We start from the raw sequence: 22,285 nt of genomic DNA on the forward strand, positions 1-22,285 counted from the left end.
TAATTCCCTGTGTGTCTGGTAACTACACTGCATTCCCTTTTGTCTGTAACCTACACTGCTTATTCCCTGTGTGTCTGGTAACTACACTGCTAATTCCCTGTGTGTCTGGTAACTACACTGCTAATTCCCTGTGTGTCTGGTAACTTACACTGCTAGACATCTCCTGTGTGTCTGGTAACGCTACACGGGTAATTCCCTCGTGTTTCTGTAACTACACGCTAATTCCCTGTGTGTCTGGTAACTACACTGCTAATTCCCTGTGTGTCTGGTAACTACACTGCTAATTCCTGTGTGTCTGGTAACTACACTGCTAATTCCCTCGTGTGTCTGTAACTACACTGCTAACTTGCCCTGTGTGTCTGGTACTACACTGGTAATTCCCTGTGTGTTCTGGTAACTACACTGGTAATTCCCCGTGTGTCTGTAACTACCTGGTAATTCCCTCGTGTCTGGTAACTACACTGCTAATTCCCTCTGTGTCTGTAACTACACTGCTAATTCCCTCTGTGTCTGGTAACTACACTGCTAATTCCCTCTGTGTCTGGTACTAGCACTGCTAATTCCTGTGTGTCTGATAACTACACTGTTAATTCTCCTCTGTGTCTGGTAACTACACGCTAATTCCTCTGGTGTCTGGTAACTACACTGGTATACCTCTGTCTGGTAACTACACTGCTAATTCCCTCTGTGTCTGGTACTACAGTGTTAATTCCCTCTGTGTCTGGAACTACACTGATAATTCCCTCTGTGTCTGGTAACTACACTGATAATTCCCTCTGTGTCTGTTTAACTACACTGATAATTCCTGGTGTCTGGTAACTACCTGCTAATTCCCTCTGTGTCTGTTACTACCTGCTATTCCCTGTGTGTCGGTAACTACATGTTATTCCCTCTGGTCTGGTACTGCACTGTATCCCTGTTGCTGGTAACTACACTGTAATACCCTCTGCTGGTAACTACCTGCTAATTCCGACTGTTCTGGTAACTACACTGCTACATCCATCTGTGTCTGTGTAACTACACTGATAATTCCTTGTGTCTGGTAACTACACTGCTAATTTCCCTGTGTGTCCTGTAACTACACTGTAATTCCCTGTGTTCTGGTAACTACACTGCTAATTCCCTGTGTGTCTGGTAACTACACTGCTAATTCCTGTGTGTCTGGTAACTACACTGCTAATTCCCTGTGTGTCTGGTAACTACATACCTGCTGACTATGTCCTGTGTGTCTGATCTGTGTTAACTACAACTGCTAACTACCCTGTGTGTCTGGTAACTACAATGGGTAATTCCCTCTGTGTCTGGTATACACCTGGCTAATTCCCTGTGTGGTACCTGGTAACTACACTGGTAACTTCTCTGTGTCTGGTAACTACACTGCTAATTCCCTGTGTTCCCTGTAACATACACTGCTAATTCCTGTGTGTCTCTCAACTACCTGCTAATTCCCTGTGTGTCTGGTAACTACACTGGTAATACCCTCTGTGTTGGTAACTACACTGCTAATTCCCTTTGTGTCGTGTACTACGAACTGCTAATTCCCTGTGTGTCTGTAACTCTACACTGGTAATTCCCTGTGTGTCTGGTAACTACACTGGTAATTCCCTCTGTGTCTGGTAACTACACTGCTAATTTCCCTTCTGTGTCTGGTAACTACACTGCTAATTCCCTCGTGTCGGTAACTACGAACTGGCTAATTCCCTGTGTGTTCTGGTAATAACTACACTGTTAATTACACCTCTGTGTCTGGTAACTACACTGCTAATTCCCTTGTGTCTGGTAACTACACTGGTAATAACCCTCTGTCTGGTAACTACACTGCTAATTCCCTCTGTGTCTGGTAACTACACGTGTAATTCCCTCTGTTCTGGTCTACACTGATAATTCCCTCTGTGTCTGGTACTACACTGTAATTCCTTCTGTGTCGTTAACTACACTGCTAATTCCTGTGTGTCTGGTAACTACACTGCTAATTCCCTGTTCTGCGTCTGTATAACTACAACTGCTATTCCCTGTGTGTACTGGTAACTACACGTTTAATTCCCTCTGGTCTGGTAACTACCTGATAATTCCCTGTGTGTCTGGTAACTACACTGGTATCCTCTGTCTGGTAACTACACTGCTATTCCCTGTTCTGGTTAACTACACTGCTATTCCCTCTGTGTCTGGTAACTACACTGATAATTCCTCTGTGTCTGGTACTACACTGATAATTCCCTGTGTGTCTGGTAACTACACTGGTAATACCTCTGTCTGGTAACTACACTGCTTAATGTCCTCTGTGTCTGGTAACTACACTGGTAAATTCCTCTGTGTCTGGTAACTACAGTTTTAATTCCCTCTGTGTCTGGTAACTACACTGATATCCCTCTGTGCTGGTACTACACTGCTAATTCCCTGTGTGTCTGGTACCTACACTGCTAATTCCCTTTGTGTCTGGTAACTACAATGTTAATTTCCCTGTGTGTCTGGTAACTACACCGTAATACCCTCTGTCTGGTAACTACACTGCTAATTCCCTGCTGTGTCTGTAACTACATGTAATTCCCTGTGTGTCGGGTAACTACACTGTAATTCCCTCTGTGCTGGTAACTACATGTAATTCCCTCGTGTCTGGTAACTACCTGCTATTCCTCTGTCTGGTAACTACACTGCTAATTCCCTCTGTGTCTGGTACTACTGCTAATTCCCCTGTGTGCTGGTAACTACACGCTAATTCCCTGTGTGTCTGTAACTACACTGCTAATTCCTGTGTGTCTGGTAACTACACTGCTATTCCCTGTGTGTCTGGTAACTACACGTGGTTTTCCCTCTGTGTCTGGTAACTACACTGCTAATTCTGGTCTAACTACTGTATCCCTGTGTGTCTGGTAACTACACTGGTAATTTCCCTGTCTGTAACCTGCTATTCCTGTGTTGGTAACTACACTGCTAATTCCCTCTGTGTCTGGTAACTACATGTAATTCCCTTGTGTCTGTACTACACTGATATTCCTCTGTGTCTGGTAACTACACTGATAATTCCTGTCGTGTCTGTAACTACACTGCTAATTCCCTGTGTGTCTGGTAACTCACTGCTAATCCCTCGTGGTCTGTAACTACACTGCTATTTCCCGTGTGTCTGGTAACTACAGTGTTTAATTCCCTCTGTGTCTGGTAACTACACTGATATTCCCTGTGTGTCTGGTAATACACTGTATACCCTCTTCTGTAACTACCTGCTAATTCCCTGTGTCTGTAACACAACTGCTAATTTCCCTCTGTGTCTGGTAAACTACACTGTAATTCCCTCTTGTGTCTGGTAACTACACTGTAATTCCCTTGTGTCTGGTAACTAAATGGTAATACCCTCTGTCTGGTACACTACACTGCTAATTCTCTGTGTCTGGCTCAACTACACTGCTAATTCCCCTCTGTGTCTGTATACACTGCTAATTCCCTGTGTGTCTGTAACTACACTGCTAATTCTCCCTGTGTGTCTGGTACTACCTGCTATGTCCCTGTGTGTCTGGTACTACACTGCTAATTCCCTGTGTGTCCTGGTAACTACATGCTAATTCCCTGTGTGTCTGGTAACTACACTGCTATTCCCTGTGTTGTCCTGGTAACTACACTGTAATTCCTGTGGTCTGTAACTACCTGCTATCCCTGTGTGTCTGGTACTACATTCTAATTCCTGTGTCGTAATTACATCTGCTATCCCTGTGTGTCTGTAACTACACTGTAATTCCCTCTGTGTCTGGTAACTACACTGCTAATTCCCTGTGTGTCTGTAACTACACTGGTAATTCCCTCTGTGTTCTGGTAATCACACTGCTAATTCCTTGTGTCTGGTACTACCTGTAATTCCCTGTGTGCTGGTAACTACACTGCTAATTCCCTGTGTGTCTGTTAACTACACTGCTAATTCCCTGTGTGTCTGTGTAACTACACTGCTAATTCCGTGTGTTGTCTGGTAACTACACTTGCTAATTCCCTGTGTGTCTGGTAACTACACTGCTACTTCCCTGTGTGTCTGGTAACTACACTGTAATTCCCGTGTGTCTGTAACTACACTGGTAATACCCCTGTGTCTGGTACCTACACTGCTAATTCCCTCTGTGTCTGTAACTACACTTGCTATTCCTCTGTGTCTGGTAACTACACTGCTAATTCCCTCTGTGTCTGTAACTACACACTGCTATATTTCCTGTTGTCTGGTAACTACACGCTAATTCCCTCTGTGTCTGGTAACTACACTGGTAATACCCTCTGTCTGGTAACTACACTGCTAATTCCCCTCTGTGTCTGGTAACTACAGTGTTTAATTCCCTCTGTGTCTGGGACTCACTGATAATTCCCTCTGTGTCTGGTAACTCCACTGATAATTCCCTCTGTGTCTGTTTAACTACACTGATAATTCCCTGTGTGTCGGTCTACACTGCTAATTCCCTCTGTGTCTGTTAACTACACGGCTAATTCCCTGTGTGTCTGGTAACTACAGTGTTAATTCCCTCTGTGTCTGGTAACTAACACTGATAATTCCCTGTGTGTCTGGTAACTACACTGGTAATAACCTCTGTCTGGTAACTACACTGCTATTCCGACTGTGTCTGGTACTCAACTGCTAATTCCTCTGTGCTGTTAACTACACTGATAATTCCCTCTGTTCTGGTAACTACACCTGATAATCCCTGTGTGTCTGGTAACTACAACTGATAATTCCCTGCTGTGTCCCCTGGTAACTACACTGCTAATTCCCTGTGTGTCTGGTAACTACACTGCTAATTCTCCTGTGTGTCTGGTAACTACAACTGCTAATTCCCTGTGTGTCTGGTAACTACACTGCTAATTCCCTTGTGTGCTGGTAAACTACACTGCTAATCCCTTGTGTCTGGTCACTAACAACTGGTAATATTCCCTCTGTGTCTGGTAACTACACTGCTAATTCCCTGTGTTCTGTGTACTACACTGTAATTCCCTCTGGTCTTTGTAACTACACTGCTAATTCCCTGTGTGTCTGTAACTACACTGCTATTCCCCTGTGTGTCTGGTAACTACACTGCTAATTCCCTGTGGGTCTGGTAACTACACTGGTATAACCCTCTGTTGGTAACTACACTGCTAATTCCCCGTGTGTCTGGTAACTACACTGCTAATTCCCTGTGTGTCTGGTGCCTACACTGTAATTCCCTGTGTGTCTGGTAACTACACTGGTAATTCCCTCTGTGGTCCTGGTAATACACTGCTAATTCCCTCTGTGTCTGGTAACTACACTGCTAATTCCCTCTGTATCCTGGTGAACTACACTGCTATACTCCCTGTGTGTCTGATAACTACACTGTTTAATTCCCTCTGTGTCTGGTAACTACACTGCTAATTCCCTCTGTGTCTGGTGAACTACACTGGTATATCCCTCTGTTCTGGTAACTACACTGCTAATTCCCTCTGTGTCTGGTAACTACAGGTGTTAATTTCCGCTCTGTGTCTGGTAACTACACTGATAATTCCCTCTGTGTCTGGTAACTACACTGATATATTCGCTTCTGTGGTCTGTTAACTCCTACACTGCTAATTCCCTGTGTGTCTGGTAACTATCAGCTTGCTAATTCCGCTTAACTGTGTCTGTAAGCTACACTGCTATTTCCCTTCCGCTGTGTGTCTGGTAACTTTACAGCGTTATTATTCCCCTCTGTGTTCTGGTAACTACACGATAATTCCCTGTGTGTCTGGTAACTACACTGGTTAATATACCCTCTGTCTGGTAACTAACTACTGCTAATGATCGACTGTGTCTGTTACTACACTGCTAATTCTCATCTGCTGTCTGTGTAATCTACTAACTGATAATTCCCTCTGTGTGACTGTAACTACACCTGATTAATTACCCTGTGTGTCTGGTAACTACCTGTATATATCTCCTTCATGTCTGGTAACTACACTGCTAATTCCTCTGTGTCTGGTAACTACATGGTTAATTCTCCTCTGTGTCTGTAACTACAGTTATTAATTTCCCTCTGTGTCTGTTAACTACACTGTAATTCTCCCTCTGTCTGGTAACTACACTGCTAATTCCCTCTGTGTCTGGTAACTTTATCCTGGCTTAATTGTCCCTCTGTGTCTGGTAATACTACAGTGTTAATTTCCCTGTGTGTCTGGTACTACATCTGGTAATACCCTACTGTCTGGTAATACAATTGCTAATTGCCCTCTGTTCTGGTAACTACCTGTGTTAATTTCCCTGTGTGTCTGGTACTACACTGCTAATACCCTCTGTCTGGTAACTACAGTGTTACATTCTCCCTGTGTCTGTAACTACACTGGTAATATTCCGGCTTCTGCTGGTTATACTACACTGCTAATTCCCTCTGTGTCTGGTAACTACACTGCTAATTCCCTGTGTGTCTGTACTGAGTAACTACTGCTAATTCCCTGTGTGTCTGGTTAACTACACTGCTAATTCCCTGTGTGTCTGGTAACTACACTGCTACATATCCCTGTGTGTCTGGTAACTACAGGTTAATATCGCCTCTGTGTCTGGTAACTACATGTTCTGCTAATATATTCCTGTGTGTCTGGTAACTTGACACTGGTATTCTCCCTGTGTGTCCTGGTATCTACACTGCTATTTCCCTCTGTGTCTGGTAACTTACAGCTGCTAGAATAATTTCCCTGCTGTGTCTGGTAACTACAACTGCAATTCCCTGTGTGTCTTGGTAGACTAACACTGCTAATTCCCTGTGTGTCTGGTAACTACATAACTGTCTTAATTCGCCTGTGTGTCTGGTAACTACAACTGCTAATTCCCTGATGTGTCTGGTAACTACAACTGCTCCATATATCGGTCCTGTGTGTTCTGGTTAACTACACTGGTAATTCCCTGTCTGTCTGTAACTACACACTTGCAATTCGCTTTGTGTCTGGTAATCAGCACTGCTGATTATTTCCCTGTGTGTCTGGTAACTACAACTGCTAATTCCCTTGTGTCTGGTAACTTACACTGATATTCCCTGTGTGTCTGGTAACTAACTGGTAACACCTCTGTCTGGGAACTAATCCCTGGTCGTCCTTGCTGTGTCTGGTAACTTACACTGGCTAATTCCCTGTGTGTCTGCTAACATACACTGGCTAATTCTCCTGTGTGTCTGGTAACTACACTCTAATCTGCCCTGTGTGTCTGGTAACTACGACGGTAATACTCCTCTGTTTGGTAACTACAACTGCTAATTCCTCTGTGTTCTGTACCACTCTATTCTTTTGGTCTGTAACTACACTGCTATTCCGTGTGTGCTGGTACTACACTAGCTAATTCGCCATCTGTGTGTCTGTAAGGCTACACTGTTAATTCCGTGTCTGTACACGCTACTCCGGTGTCTGGTAACTAGCACTGGTACCCTCTAGTGTCCTGGTAACTACACTGCGCTCTTGGTGTCGTGTTTGTCTGCGTATGCAACGCTGCGTACATTCCTTCTGGTTCTGGTACTACACTGCTAATTCCCTGTGTGTCCTTAACTACACTCTAATCCCTGTTGTTGTACTCACCTAAGTCCTGTGTCTGTAACTAACACTGTGGCTAATTCCCTCTATGTGTCTGGTAAGCTACACTGTATGACCCTGTGTTCTGGTGAACCTACATACTGCTAATGTCGCTCTGCTGTGTCTGGTAACTACATACTGTAATTCCTGACTTGTGTCTGGGTTAAACTTACACTGAGTAATTCCCGTGTGTCTGTAACTACACTGTAGATCTCCGCTCTGTGTCTGGTAACTAGCATGCTATCCGTGTGTACTAATCCTAATTCCGGCTCTTGTGTCTGGTAACAACATACTGCTTAATTCCCTCTGTGTCTGGTAACTACACTGCTAATTCTCCTGTGTGTCTGGATAACTACTATGTCTAATTCCGCTCTGTGTCTGGTAACACCCTGTAGACACGCTGCCTGTAATACCGGGCTATTCTCTGGTTAAGGAGCTGGTAAACCTCTTTAACACTAATGCTAATTCCTTCTGTGTCTGGTAGACACTACACTGCTAATTCCCTCTGTGTCTAGGTAACTCCAGCTGATATTCGGCCTCTGTGTCTGGTTACTACACCTGATGAATTCCCTGTGTGTCTGGTAATATACGTGCTAATTCCCTGCTGTGTCTGTTAAGCTTACACTGCTATATCCCGTGTGCTCTGGGTAAACCTACATGTTAATTCCCCTTGTGTCTGTAACTAGGCAGCTGGCATAATATTCCCTTGTGTCTGGTAACTACACTCTAATTCGCCTTGTTGCTGGTAACTACACTGCTAATTCTTCCCTGTGTGTCTGGTACCTAACAACTGCTGAATATTTCCATCTGTGTCTGTAAAACTACACTGATAATGTCGCCTCTGTGTTGCTGGGTAGTACTACACTGTAGATTCCTCTACTGGTTCTGTAACGTACACTGCTAATTCTCTGTGTGTCTGTTAAGATATCACTAGCTAATGATGATCCGCTGTGTGTCTTGGTAACCTAGCTAAGCTGCTAATTCCCTGTGTGTCTGGTAACTAGAACTGGCTGATTCGCCTGTGTGTCTGGTAACTACTGAGGGCTGCTAATTTGCGCCGTGTGTCTGGTATACCTATCGACTGGTAAGTTAGTTCTCTCTGTTTTGATAAACATAACTGGTAATACTCCTCTGTTTGGTAACGACACTGCTCAATTCCCTGTGTGTCTGTAAGCTACACTAAGCTGGCTTAACTTCCTCTGTGTGTCTGGTTAACTACCAAACTGGTAATTCCGCTGTGATGTCTTGTACTAGCACTGGTAATTCCTTCTCTGTGTCTGGTAAGCTACACTTACGACTGCTAATGTCCCTCTGTGTTCTGGTAACTACACTCTAATGAAATATGGGTCTGGTAATACGTACACCGGCTAATTGCCGGCTCTGTGTCTGGTAAGCTGACACTTGCTGAATTCCTCTGTGTCTGGAGTTAAGCCTTACACTGAGTAATCAACCCTTCGTTCCTGGTAAACTACACATTTTGTTTTTGCTAAAAAAAAAAAAAAAAAATATCGCCATCTGTGTCTGGTAGATCTACAGTGTTAATTGACTCCATCTGTGTCTGGTAACTAGTCAGCTGATGAATTCCCTGTCTGTGTCTGGTATACTACACTGGGTAATTCCCTTCTGTGTCTGTTAACTAGCGCTGGCTATATGGTCGCATGTGTGTTCTGGTAACTACAGCTGCTAAGTATCTCGTCTATCTGTGTGCTGTTAACTACTACATGGCTTATTTCCCTGGTGTGTTCTGGTACTATCAGTGTTAACTAGCCGCTGCTGTGTCTGTATACTAACTAACACTGATAATTCCCTGTGTGTCTGGGTAACTTATATCTACCTGGTTAATATCCCTCTGTCTGGTTAACTACAGCTTGCTAATTCCGTCGTGTCCTGGTAAAGCTACTTCTGTAATTACTCGTGCTCTGTGTCTGTAACGTACAGTGTTAATTCCCTCTGTTCTGAGTAACGTACACTGGTAATATCCGCTCCTGTCTGTAACTAGCACTCTAATTCCCATCTGTGTCTGGTAGCTACACTGCTAATTTGCCCGTCTGTGGTTCTGGGTAAGCATATCACTGCTAATTCCCTCTTGTCTGGTCAACCTGACACTGGTAATATCCCTCTGTCTTGTATACTACACTGCTAAATTCGGCCTCTGTTCTCGTAAGCATACACAGATGTTAATTTCCTGTGTGTCTGGTAACTACAAAAAAACACATACTACCAAACAATGGCTAGGAAACAACAAAAGAGCAAGACTAGTCTAACAACAACCGTAATAACTACTACACTGGTTAATAACGCTCTCTGTCTGGTAATCGTACAGTGTTAATTCCTTCTGTGTTCTGGTAGATCTACACTGGTAATTGCGCCTCTGTCTGTTAAGGCTAGCGCTGCTATTCCCGCTCTGTGTCTGTATCTAGAGCAGGCTGCTTAATCAGTTGGCCTGTGTGTCTGGTATACTTTACAGTGTTATTCTTCGCTCTGTTCTGTAACTACAAGCGATCCTGCTTAATTCCTCATGGTGTCTGTAACTTATCTTACTGCTAATTCCCTCTGTTGTCTTGGTAACTACTATTGTTGTTAATTCTCATGTGTGTCTGGTAGCTACACTGATAATTCTCCCATCTGTGTCTGTAACTATCAGTGTATAATTCCGGCACTTGTGTGTCTGGTAACTACACTGCTAATGTCTCCCTGTGTGTCTGGTAGCCCTTACATCTGGCTAATTCGCGCTCTGTGATTCTGTACTTAGAACACCGCTGCTAATTTCCCTCTGTGTCTGGTAACTACACTGTCTTATGTCCTTCTGTGTCTGGTTTTAACTACACTGCTTAGATTCCTCTGTGGTCTGGTTAACTACACGGGTGTTAATATATCACGCTTCTCTGTCTGTTAACTTACAGCTGGCAATCCCATGTGTGACTGTTAAGCTACTACTATGTAATTCCCTGTGTGTCTGTGGTAACTAGCGTACTGATAAAGATTCCTCTGATGTGTCTGGTAACTTACAACTGTATGACGACTCTCTGTCTAGGTAAATACACTGCTTTAATTCCAACGGGGGGGGGGTCTGGTAACTATCTAACTGCTAATTCCTGGCTCTGTGTCTGGTAATCGTTTACTACTGATAATTCCCGTGTGTCCTGGTAACTGACTACTGGTAATAGCCCTGCTGTCTGGTAACTTACAGTGTAATTCACCCCCTCTGTGTCTGGTTAACTACACTGGGTAATTCCCTGTGTGTCTGGTAACGACATGTGTTATTCCTTCTGTCTGTTTCTGTTAACTACAGCTGGTAATTGCCCGTTCTGTGTCTTTTAACTAACGAGTTTTAATCTTCCCTCTCTGTGTCTGGTAAGCTTACAGTGTTATTCGGCCTCTTGTCTGTACTATACTGCTCATTTGCGGCGCTGTGTGTCTGTTAACTATGCTACTGCTAATTCCCCGATTCTGGTGTCTGGTAACTACATCTGCTAATTTCCCTGTTGCTGTAACTTACAGCTGCTATATTCCGTCTGTGTTCGGGTAATGCCTACACTGCTAACTCCCTGTTGTGTCCTGTGAGTAACTTTACGAGCTGGTAATTCCTGCTGTGTCTGGTTATACTTACAGCTAGGTATATTCACACAGGTGGTGTCTGGTAACATACACTGGCTAATTGTATTCGCTGTGTGTCTAGGTAGCGTACACTGATAATTCGGCTGCTGTGTGTCTGGTAACTACAGATTTATCTACTACTGTCTAATATTTTTCGCTTGCCTGTGTGTCCTGGTAACTACCGCTGCTAAATTCCTGTGTGTCTGGTTAACTAACACTTGCTAAATATCCTGTGTGTGCTGGTAAAAGGCTACATCTGCTGAATGTCCCATGTGTGTCTGGTAACTACACTGGCTTAATGTCATCTGGCTGTGTGTCTGGTAACTTAACAACTGCTATATTCGCTGTGTGTCTGAGTAATTAACACTGGCTAGCACATCGGTCCCTGTGTGTCTGTATATCGTTACCTAATGGCTAAAGGATCGCCTCTGTGTCGGGAGTAACTACACTGCTAATTCCCTGTGTGTCTGGTAACTAGCCATCTTGTTAATTCCCTCTGTGTCTGGTAACTCCTGGTTTAATAACGTGCCTCTGTCTGGTAACTACACTGCTAAAAAAAAAAAAAAATTCCCTCTGTGTCTGTAACTACAGGACTGGCTTAATTAGTCCTCTGTGTCTGGTAATCTACACTGCTAATTCCCTGTGTGTCTGGTAACTTACACTGCTAATATTCCCTGTCTGTCTGGTAACTACACTGGCTAATTCTCAGACAAGAATGTTCGGCCTGGTGTCGGTAAATATCTTAGCTGCTAATTCCCATCTGTGGTCTGGTAGACTACACTGCTAATTACCTGTGTGTCTGGTACTACACCTGGGGCTAATTCTGTCTGTCTGGTGAAGCTACATTGACTAGCTATTCCCTGTGTGTCTGGTCTTACCTGCTAATTCCCTTCTGGTGTCTGGTAGTCTACAGGCTGCTAGATGTCCGCTGTGTTTCTGGGATACAGCTGCTAATTCCGCTGTGTGTCATGGTAACTTACACTGGCTAATCTCGCTGTCTGTCTGGTAAGCATACAACACTGCTAATTTGCCCATGCTGTTCTGGTTAACTACGACTGCTTAATCCGGCATCTGTGTCTTGGTAACTACTACTGGTCTATGATTTTCCCTGTGTGTCTGGTGAAATACGAACTGGTATATACCCTCTGTTCTGGTGATACTTACACTGGCTAATTCTCTACTATCCGACTGTGTCTGGTAACTGTACACTGCATATTCCCTCTGTGTCTGGAACTCGATCTGATATATATCCCCTGTGTGTCTGTGAACTACAGAGCCTGTAGATACCCTCTGTCTGGTACATTTAGCACTGCTTAAATAGTCCGCTGTGTGTCTGGTACTACAGTTTTAGCATTCCGCTCTGTGTCTGGTTTAACTACGAACAGCTGGCTATTGCCCTGTGTGTCTGTGAACTATCTACTGGCTAATTGCCGCTCTGTGTCTGGTAACTTAGCTATTGACACTGCTAATTTGTCCTCTGTGTCTGGTATACTACGCTGTTAATCTCCTCTGTGTCTTTAACTAGCTAGTGTATAATTCTCCTCGGTGTCTGGTAACCTACCGTGTTATATATCTCTCTCTGTGTCTGGTAAGCTACCATGGGGGGGGCTAATTCCCTGTGTCTTGTAATCTACAGGTGTTACATTCCTCTGTGTCTGGTGAGTATCTTACGAGCTGGCTAATTCAATGTGTGTTCTGTAATCTTACATCTGCGTAATTCGCCTGTGTGTCTGTGGAACTAGCTAGTGCTAATTATCGCTGTGTTCTGGTATCTAGCTAGGCTGCGAATGGTCCCTGTGTTTCCTGGTAATCTACTACTGCTATTCCCACTGGTCTGGTACTCACGGCTTTATTCCCCTTCTGTGTCTGGTAACTGCATGTGTTAATTCGGCCTGTGTGTCTAGGTAGACATAGCACTGGCTGATTCCTCTCTGTGTCTGGTTAACGACGCTGGGCCTAATTTCCCTCTGTGTCTGGTAGCTATCAGAGCTGCTAATTCCTTGTGTGTCTGGTAAGCTACATTCTGGCTATATATCCCGTGTCTGTCTGGTAACTACATCTGCTAATGTCGCTGTGTGTCTGGTAACTTAACCTGCTAATTCCTCATGTTTCTGGTAATCTACAACTGCTAATTCGCTGTGTTTGTGCTGGTAACTAGCACTGGCTATATTCCTGTGTGTTCTAGGTAACATACACTGTTAAAAAAAAATTTCCGTCGGTCTGGGTAACTACACTGCTTAATTCGCCCTGTGTGTCTGGTAACTAGCAACTGGCTAAGTCTCAGCATTCTGGTCTTGTAACTTACGAACTGCTATTCCTAGTGTGTCTGAACTACACTGGTAATAATACGCTCTCTGTCTGGGTTAACTGTCTACTGGCTAATCCAGACTGTGTCTGGTAACTTAGTCACTGGGCTAATATGCGCTCTGTGTTCTGGTTAATCTTAACTGATGAATTTTCCGCTCTGTGTCTGGTACTGACACTGGATATTCGCCTGTGTGTCTGGTAACTAGCAGCTGGTAGATACGGCCTGTCTGGTACTAAGCAGCCTGCTAATTCCCTGTGTGTCTGGTGAATATGAGTGTTTAATTCCCTCTGTGAATCTGTAGCATTACAAGTGTATTAATCGTTCCTGCTGTGTCTGTAACTATCACTGGCTAATGTCCTCTGTGTGTCTGGTGACTACAGTGTTAATTCCCTCTGTATCTGGTAAGCCTACAGAGCATCTGCTAATATCCATGTTTCTGGTACCGTAGCACTGCCAATCTGTCCGCTCTGTGTTCTTGGTACAGCTACAGCTAAGGGGCATTATTATATCCGCTGTGTCGTGGGTAACTTACTACTGCTAATATTCGCCTCTGTTCTCGGTAATCTTAGCACTGTAATTCCCTCTGTTCTGGTAACTTACATGCTGCTAATTCCTCTCTGTGTCTGTTAACTATCAGATGTTATATTTCCGCTCTGTGTCTATGTAACTAGCACTGCTAATTCCTGTGTGTTCTGGTAAGCTACACTGCTATTCCCGTGTGTCTGGTAACTAGCTACTGGCTAATTCCGCTCTGTGTCTGGTAACTTTACCGACAACTATAAATTTCCACTGTGTTCTAGGTACTTATCACTGTATATGATTCCGGGCTGTGTGTCTGGTGAACCACAGCTGCTATATTCCCATGCTGTTGTCATGTGAACCACTACAGTGTTAATTCCGGCTCCTGGGTCTAGTACTAGCGAACTGCTAATATCCTCGGTGTCTGGGTGAAACGATACAGTGTTAATTGATTCCTCGCGTCTGGTAAGAACTTACAGTGTTATTCTGCGCGTCTCTGTGCCTGGTTTACTACCAGTGTTTATTGTCCTTCTGTGTCTTTTTAAAGCTACGATCTGCTAGTTGTTCGCCTGTGTGTCTGGTAGACGTGACAATGCTTAATTCCGGCTGTGTGTCTGTTTTTGGTGTTTTTAATGTAACTAGCACTAGGCTAATTCCCCTCCTGTGTCTGTAAGCTGACACTGAAGCTAATTCCTGTGTGTCTGTAACTAACTGGCTAATTCCTCTCTGTGTCTGGTAACTACCCGGCTAATGTCGGTCCTCTGTGTCTGGTACTTACATACTGCTAGTATTCCCTGTGTTCTGGTAACTACACTGGGCTAATATCCTCTGTGTGTCTGGTAACTACACTCGCTAATTCCCTGTGTGTCTGGGTAACTACAGTCTGCTATATGCCCATGTGTGTCTGGTAACTTAGCACTGCTGAAATTTTCTAGATTCCATGTGTGTCTTGTAACTTACACTCGCTAATTCGCCTCTGTGTCTGGTAACTACACTGTTCTAATTTCTCTCCTCTTGTTGTGTCTGTAACTAGCTACACTGCTAATTCCGCTGTGTGTCTGGTATATCTATACGACTGCTGATTCCCTGTGTGTCTGTGGTAACTACACTGGCTATATTTCGGCGTCCTGCTGTGTCTGGTAACTTACACTGCTAATTAGCGTCGGCCTGTGTGTCTGGTACTACACTGCTCAGATTCCCTCTGTGTCTGTATTACTACATCTTGGCTAATATCCCTCTGTGTCTGGTGACTACACTGGCTAATATCCCCTCTAGTTCTGTAACCTACACTGGCTAATTGCGCGTCCTGTGTGTCTGGAACTACACTGGCTAACGTTCGCTGTTTGTCTGGTATACTTACAGGCTGGTAAAGTTAGGGGTCCCTGTGTGTCTGGTTAACTATAACTACCTGCTAATTCCCTGTTTCTGTAATCTACACTTTCTAATTCGCCTCTGTGTCTGTGATCTTACCACTGGCTAATTCGCCTGTGTGTCTGGTAACTACAGGTCTGGTGTGAATACCTCTCGTCTGGTAACTACACTTGGGCTAATTCGACTGTGTCTGGTACTAGCAGCTGCTTAATTCCGCTCTGTGTCTGGTAAACTAACACTGGGAATAATTCCCTTGTGTCTGGTAACTAACACTGGTAATACCCTCTTGTCTGGTAACCATACACTGGCTATGATTCGTCCTAGTGTGTCTGGTAACTACAGTGTTAATTCCTCTGTGTCTGGTAACACATGTGTTAATTCCTCTGTGTCTGTTTACTATCACGTGCTCAATTTCCCTGTGTGTCTGGTCACTACAGATGATTACTATTCCTCTGTGTCTGGTAAGCTTACAGCTGCTAATCTCGGGCTGTGTGTCTGGTGAAAACCTACCAACTCCATTCGCGTGCTCTGTGTGCTGCGTAGACTAGCACTTGCTAATGATCCCCCTGTGTCTGGTAACTACACTGCTAATTCCCTCTGTGTCTGTAACTGACAACTGCTAATTCCTCTGTGTTCTGGTAACATATCACTGCTTAATGGTCAGATGTTGATTTTCTGGTTATACTACACTGTAATTGCAGTTCGCCTGTGTTCTGGTTAACTACACTGGGGCTGAATTCCTGTGTTCTGGTAAACTACATCTAGCTACGGCTAATTCTTCTGTGTTCTGTAAACTACACTCTATGGCTAATCATCGCGTCGGCCTTTTGAATCCACAGGTGTCTGGTATACTACATCTGCTAATGTCCCACAGATCATTTCTGGTAACGTACGAAGTGTTAGATTCCCCGCTGTGTCTTGGTTAACTGTACTACTGCTAATTGTCGCCTGCTGTGTCTGGCTACCTTAACAGTGTTTAATTCCCCTCTGTGTCTGGTAATCTAGCAGTGTTAATTCTCCTGCTGTGGCCTGTTAACTACAGTGTTAATTCATCACACTGGGTGTCTGTACACTGCTTCATTCCTCTGTGTGTCTGGGTAAAAAAAACCTCACTGCTAATGTCCCTGTGGTCTGGTAACTACACTGCTAATTCCTCATGTGCTGTGTCTGTGTAACTACATCTGCTAATTCCGCTGTGTGTCTGTACTACAACTGATAATTCTCGTGTGTCTGGTTAACCACTACTGCTATTCCTTCTTGTGTGTGTGGTAACTACACCAATGCTAAATTCCCTGTGTGTCTGGTAGTCTACACTGCTAATGTCGGCCTTTGTGTCTGTAAGCGTGTACTACTGCGATATTCGCTGTGTGTCTGGTAAGCTACACTGGGTCTGAATTCCCTGTGTGTCTGGTAAACTACACCTGCTAAAAATGCCGCTGTGATGTCTGGTACTACACTGCTAATATTCGCCTGTGTGCTCGTGGTAAACGTACAGTGTTTAATTCGCCTCGGCTGTCTGGTACTCGTAACGCTGCTATTCTGTGTGTCTGACTATCGACGCTGCTTATTCCGCTGTCTGTCTAGGTAACTAGCAGTCTGTCTATGAATTCTCTCCGCTTGTGTGTCTGGTAACTACATTGGCTGCTAATTTGGGTTCGCTGCTGTGTCTGTAACTTAGCACTGCTAATTCTCGCTGTGTGTCTGGTAACATTTATCACCTGGTAGATACGCTCGTCTAGGTAGAGCTTACGACTGGCTAATTCGCGACAGTGTCTGGTAACTGACATCTGCGAATTCCTCTGTGTGCTGTAACTTACAGCATGATAATTCTCCTGCTGTGTCTGGGTGAAACTACACTGTATAATTCCCTGTGTTCCTGGTAACGTTAGCACTCGTAATATACACGGCTCTGTCTGGCTAACTACACTGCTAAATTCCTGGGGTGTTGAAACGCGGGTGGTGTGTCTGGTAACTTTACAGTGTTAATATCCTGGTCTCTGGTGTCTGGTAACTACAGTGTTAATGTCCTCTGTGTCTGGATAGACTTACAGCTGCTAAGTCGGCCTGATGTGCTGGTATCTTTACAGTGTTAATTCCGCTCTGTGTCTGGTAACTACACTGCTTAATTCCTGTGTTCTGGTTAGTCTACTAGCTAGCGCAATTCCTCTCTGTGTCTGGTAATGCTAGGGGACAGCTGCTATCATTATCCTCCTGTGTCTGTTAAATCTACACAGCTGGCCTTATTCCCTTCTGTGATTGGTAACTACACGTAGGTATGTTCGGCGCTCTTGTGTCGGTAAGCTAGGCACTGCTAATAGTCCCTCTGGGTGCTGGTGAAGCTATCAGTGTGTATTTCGGCCTACTGTGTCTTGTAAGCTGACACTGCTGATTCCCTGTGTGTCTGGTAACTACAGGGCTGCATAATTCCCTAGTGTGTTCTGGTACTACAGGCTGCTAATTCAAGAGTGTCTTGTCTACACTAATATTCGCTGTGTGTCTGGTAAACCCCACTACAGCACTGATAATTCCCTGTGGTGTGCACTGTGACACTCTGCTAATTCGCGTCCTCTGTGTCTGGTAAGCTATTCAAGTGTAGTGGTTAGATTCGCCCTGGCCTGTTGGCAGTAAGCTTCACTGCTATATCCCTCGTGTCTGTAAAACTACAGTGTTAAGTCCGCATCTTTCTGTACTACATGTTAATATCCCTCGCGCCTGGTAACTACAGTGTTTATTCGCGCTCTGTGTCTTTAAAGCTTACTACTGCTTAGTATCGCCTGTTGTGTCTGTAACTACACTGCTAATTCACGCTGGTGTGTCTGGTAACTAGCAAACTGGCTAATTCCGCTTCTGTGTCTGGTATACTAACTGCTAATTCGCCTGTGTGTCTGGTAAGGCTACCTGCTAATTTCCCGGTCGTGTCTGGTAGACTACAGCTGCTAATTCCGCTCTGTGTCTGGTAACTACACTGGCTAATTTCCGATGTGTGTCTGGTAAACATACGGCCTGCTTATGGTCGGCCTGTGTGTCTGGTTAACTACGACTGCTAATGAATCCTTGTGTCAGGGGTAAAAGACTACACTGCTCATATAACTTTCTCCTGTAGTGTTCTGTACTTACAGCTGCTAATTCCCTGTGTGTCTGGTAACTGATCTAGCTGCTAGATATCTTCACTCTGTGTCTGGTACTACTACTGGGCTATTCCCTGGTGTGTCTGTATCTAGCCCTGTAATATCCCTCTTGTGTCTGGTAACTACAGCTGCTAATTCCCTGTGTGTCTGTAAGGCTAGAAAACTGGCTAATTCCCTGTGTGTGCCTGGTATACTCTACACTACTAGGCTGCTAATAGTCGCCTGTGTGTCTGGTAACTATCACTGTCTGAATTCCCTTCTGTGTCCTGTAACGACCTGCATATTCTCCTTGTGTGTCTGTACTACACTGGTATATTAAGGCCCTCACTGTGTCTGTAACGATACACTGCTTAATTCCCTTGCTGGTCTGGTAACCTTACAATTGCTAATTGCCTGTGTGTTCCTGGTAACTACACTGCTTACTCCCTGTGTGTCTGGTACTACACTGGTATATGTCGTCTGTGTGTCTGAGTAACTACACTGCTGATTATCGGCCAATTGTGTGTCTGAGTAGATTCTACAGCTGCTAATGTCGCCTGTGTGTCTGGTAACTACAGCTGGCTAATTCATCATGTGTCTGTTAATCCTGACATTCTGCTAATATCGCGCTGTGTGTCTGGTGAACTACACTGGTGAGTATAACCTCTTTCTGGTAACTACAGCTGCTAATGAAGTGCTAAAAAACGGCGACTGTGTCTGGTAAGGCTTAGTCACAGACTGCTAGATTCCCTTTCTGTGTCTAGGTACTGACTATCTGATACTTCCTGGCTCTGTGTCTGGTTAACTAAGCATCTGATAATCTACCGCTGTGTGTCTGGTAAGCTACACTGGGTTGAATAGGGACCCTCTGTCTGGTACTAGCACTGGGCTATATCTCCTCTTTGTGTCTGTAGCCGGCCCTTACTACAGTGTATAATTTCACCTTTCACTGTGTCCTGGTAACTTACAGTGTTAATTCGCGCTGCGTGTGTCTGGTAACTACGACAGCTGCTTAATCTCCCTGTGTGTCTGGTAAACTAGCTAGTGTTAGATTCCTCTCTGTGTCTGGTAAGCTACGTACACTGGCTAGCTTCTCCTGTGTGTCTGGGTACTACAAGCCTGCCATTTCACCTCTGTGTCTGTAGAGCTACACTTGCTAATTCCCGCTGTTCTGTTAACTTACCTGGGCTAATTGTGGCCTCTGTGTCTGTAACGTTGACCTATGGTTTAATTCCGCTCTGTGTCTTGGTAGGCTGACAGCTGCTAATCTCTGTGTGTCTCGTAATCTGCTACTCGCTAATTCCTGTGTGTCTGTAACATACTACTGCTAATTCGCGCTGTGTGTGCTGTACCTAATGCTGCGTAATTCCCTCTGTGTCTGGTAGCTAGACAAACGGCTATCCTCTGTGTGTGCTGGTACTACGTACTGAATAATTGCCCCTGTGTGTCTGGTACCACAACTGCTAATATCCCTGTGTGTTTGCTTGGTAACTATGCGTTACTGCTTAATGTATTTCGCCTGTAGTGGTCTGGTTAATGACTTAGCACTGCTATATTTCCGTCTGTGTGTCTGGTAACTACAGCTGGCTAATCTCCGCTGTGTGTCTGTAACTACACAGGGGGGTGGTCCCCCTATTCCCGTGTGTCTGGTAGCCCGCCCCGCCTCCCCCACCCGACTACAACATGCTAATTCTCGGCTCTGTGTGTTCTGGTTACTACACTGCTTAATATCGCCTGTGTGTTCTGGTAATCTTACAGTGTTAATTCCGTGCCTCGGTGTCGGTAACTACACTGCTTAATTCTCTGTGTGTCTGGTAACTACACTGGTAATTCACGTCTGTGTCTGGTAACTACACTGCTAGATTCTTGTCCCGTGTGTTTCTGGTATAGTTATCACTGCTAATCTCACCTGTGTGTCTGTATACTACTAGCTGGCTTAATTCCCTTGCTGTGTCGTAACTACACTTGGCTAATTCACCTGTGTGTCTGGTAACTACAGTGTTATTCCCTCTGTGTCTTTAAGCGTAAGCTGCCTGTAATTCCCTTCTAGTTCTGGGGCTACAGTGTTTATTCCCTGCGATTGTGTCTGGTAACTACAGTGTTAAATCATTCCTGTCTCTGTGTCTGGTAACTACATGGTTAATTCGCGCTCTGTGTCTGGTATAGCTAGCACTGCTAATGTTCCCTGTGTGTCTGGTTAAGCTACAGTGTTTAATATCCTCTCTGTGTCTGGCTTAACTACAGCTGCTATGATCCGCTGTGTTTCTGAGTATCTCAGAACACTAGGCTAATTCGCGCTGTGTGTTTTGGTTGGCTACTACTGCTTATTTGCCCTAGTGGTGTCTAGGTATACGTTACAAGCCTGCTAATATCGCTGTGTTTCTGTAACTACACTAGCTTAATTCCCTCTCGTGTCTGGGTGACGTACACTGTTAATTGTCGCCTGTGTGTCTGGTAACTATGCTACTGGGGGGGCGAATCTCCGCATGTGTGGTCTGGTAACTACACTGGTAATGCGTCACCTCTGTGTCCTGGTAAGCTAGCAGTGTTAATCGTCGCGCGATCGTGTCTGGTAACTACAGCAAGTGTTAATTCCCGCTTGTGTCTGGTAACTACAGCTGTCTAATTCCATTTGTGTCTAGGTAGCTTGATATACCTACATGTGTTAAGTTCCCTCTGTGTCTTGTAATCTACTAACTGGCTAAATGATCTCGACTGGTCTGGTACTACCGTGTTAATTCCCCCTGTGTCTGGTACTACAGCTCTAGATATCGCCGTCATGTGTCTGGTAGGACTACTAGTGTATATATCGCTCTTGTCTGTGTATCATACAGTGTTAATTCCCTCTGTGTCTGGTACTACAGTGTTAATGTCCCTCATGTGTCTTGTATACTTAGCAGTGTTATATTCGCTGCTCCTGGTGTCTGGTTACTATCACTTTCTGAAATGTCCGCATCGTGTCTGGTAATCTTACAGTGTTGGAACTTCGGCCTCTGTGTGCTGGTAACTATCAGTGTTAGTTCCGGCTCTGTGCCTGGTAACTACAGTGTTTATTCGCTCTGTGTCTTGTAACTTACCCTGCCTAGTTCTGCCTGTGTGTCTGGTAACCTCCACTGCTAATTGTCCGCTGTGTGTCGCTAGGTTTGAACTAACACTGTCTAATATTTCCGCCTCTGTTTCTAGTAACTTACAGCTGCTTCAATTCCCTGTGTGTCTGGACACTAGCACTGCTAAATTCCCTTCGGGTGTCTGAGTAACTACAACTGCTAATGTCCCGTCTGTGTGCCTGGTTAACTACACTGCGTGAATTGTCCCTGCTGTGTCTGGTATTTCCACGTACAGCGGGGGCTACTTCGTCATAGTGTGTCGGTTAACTACTAACTGCTAATCCGCTGTGTGTCTGGTAGACTACACACTGCTAATTTCCCTGTGTGTCTGGTTACACTACAGCTGCTATTCGGCCTGCTGTGTCTGGTAACTACAGCTGTGGCATAATCTCGGCCTGTGTGTCTGGTACATACAGTCTGGTTAATGTCCTCGATCTGTGTCTGGTAAGGGCTACAGCTGGGCTATATTTCCACTTGTGTCTGTAACTAGCAGCTGGCTTTGAGAACTTTCGCCTGTGATTGTCTGGTAGAAGCTACACTGCTAATATCCTTGTGTGTCTGGTAACATTTACACTGCTATTATCCCTGCATGTGTGCTGGTACTTTACTACATGCTATTCGCGGCTGTGTGTCTGGTAACTACACTGTTATTCCATCTGTGTCTGTACTACACTGGGCATATTCCTCTCTGTGTTCTGGTAACTACTACTGCTAATTCCCGGCGTGTCTGTTTAACTACAATACATGCTAATTTCGCCTGT

This window comes from Salvelinus namaycush, chromosome 22 (genome assembly GCF_016432855.1).
Source record: "Salvelinus namaycush isolate Seneca chromosome 22, SaNama_1.0, whole genome shotgun sequence".
NCBI classification, from domain to species: domain Eukaryota; kingdom Metazoa; phylum Chordata; class Actinopteri; order Salmoniformes; family Salmonidae; genus Salvelinus; species Salvelinus namaycush.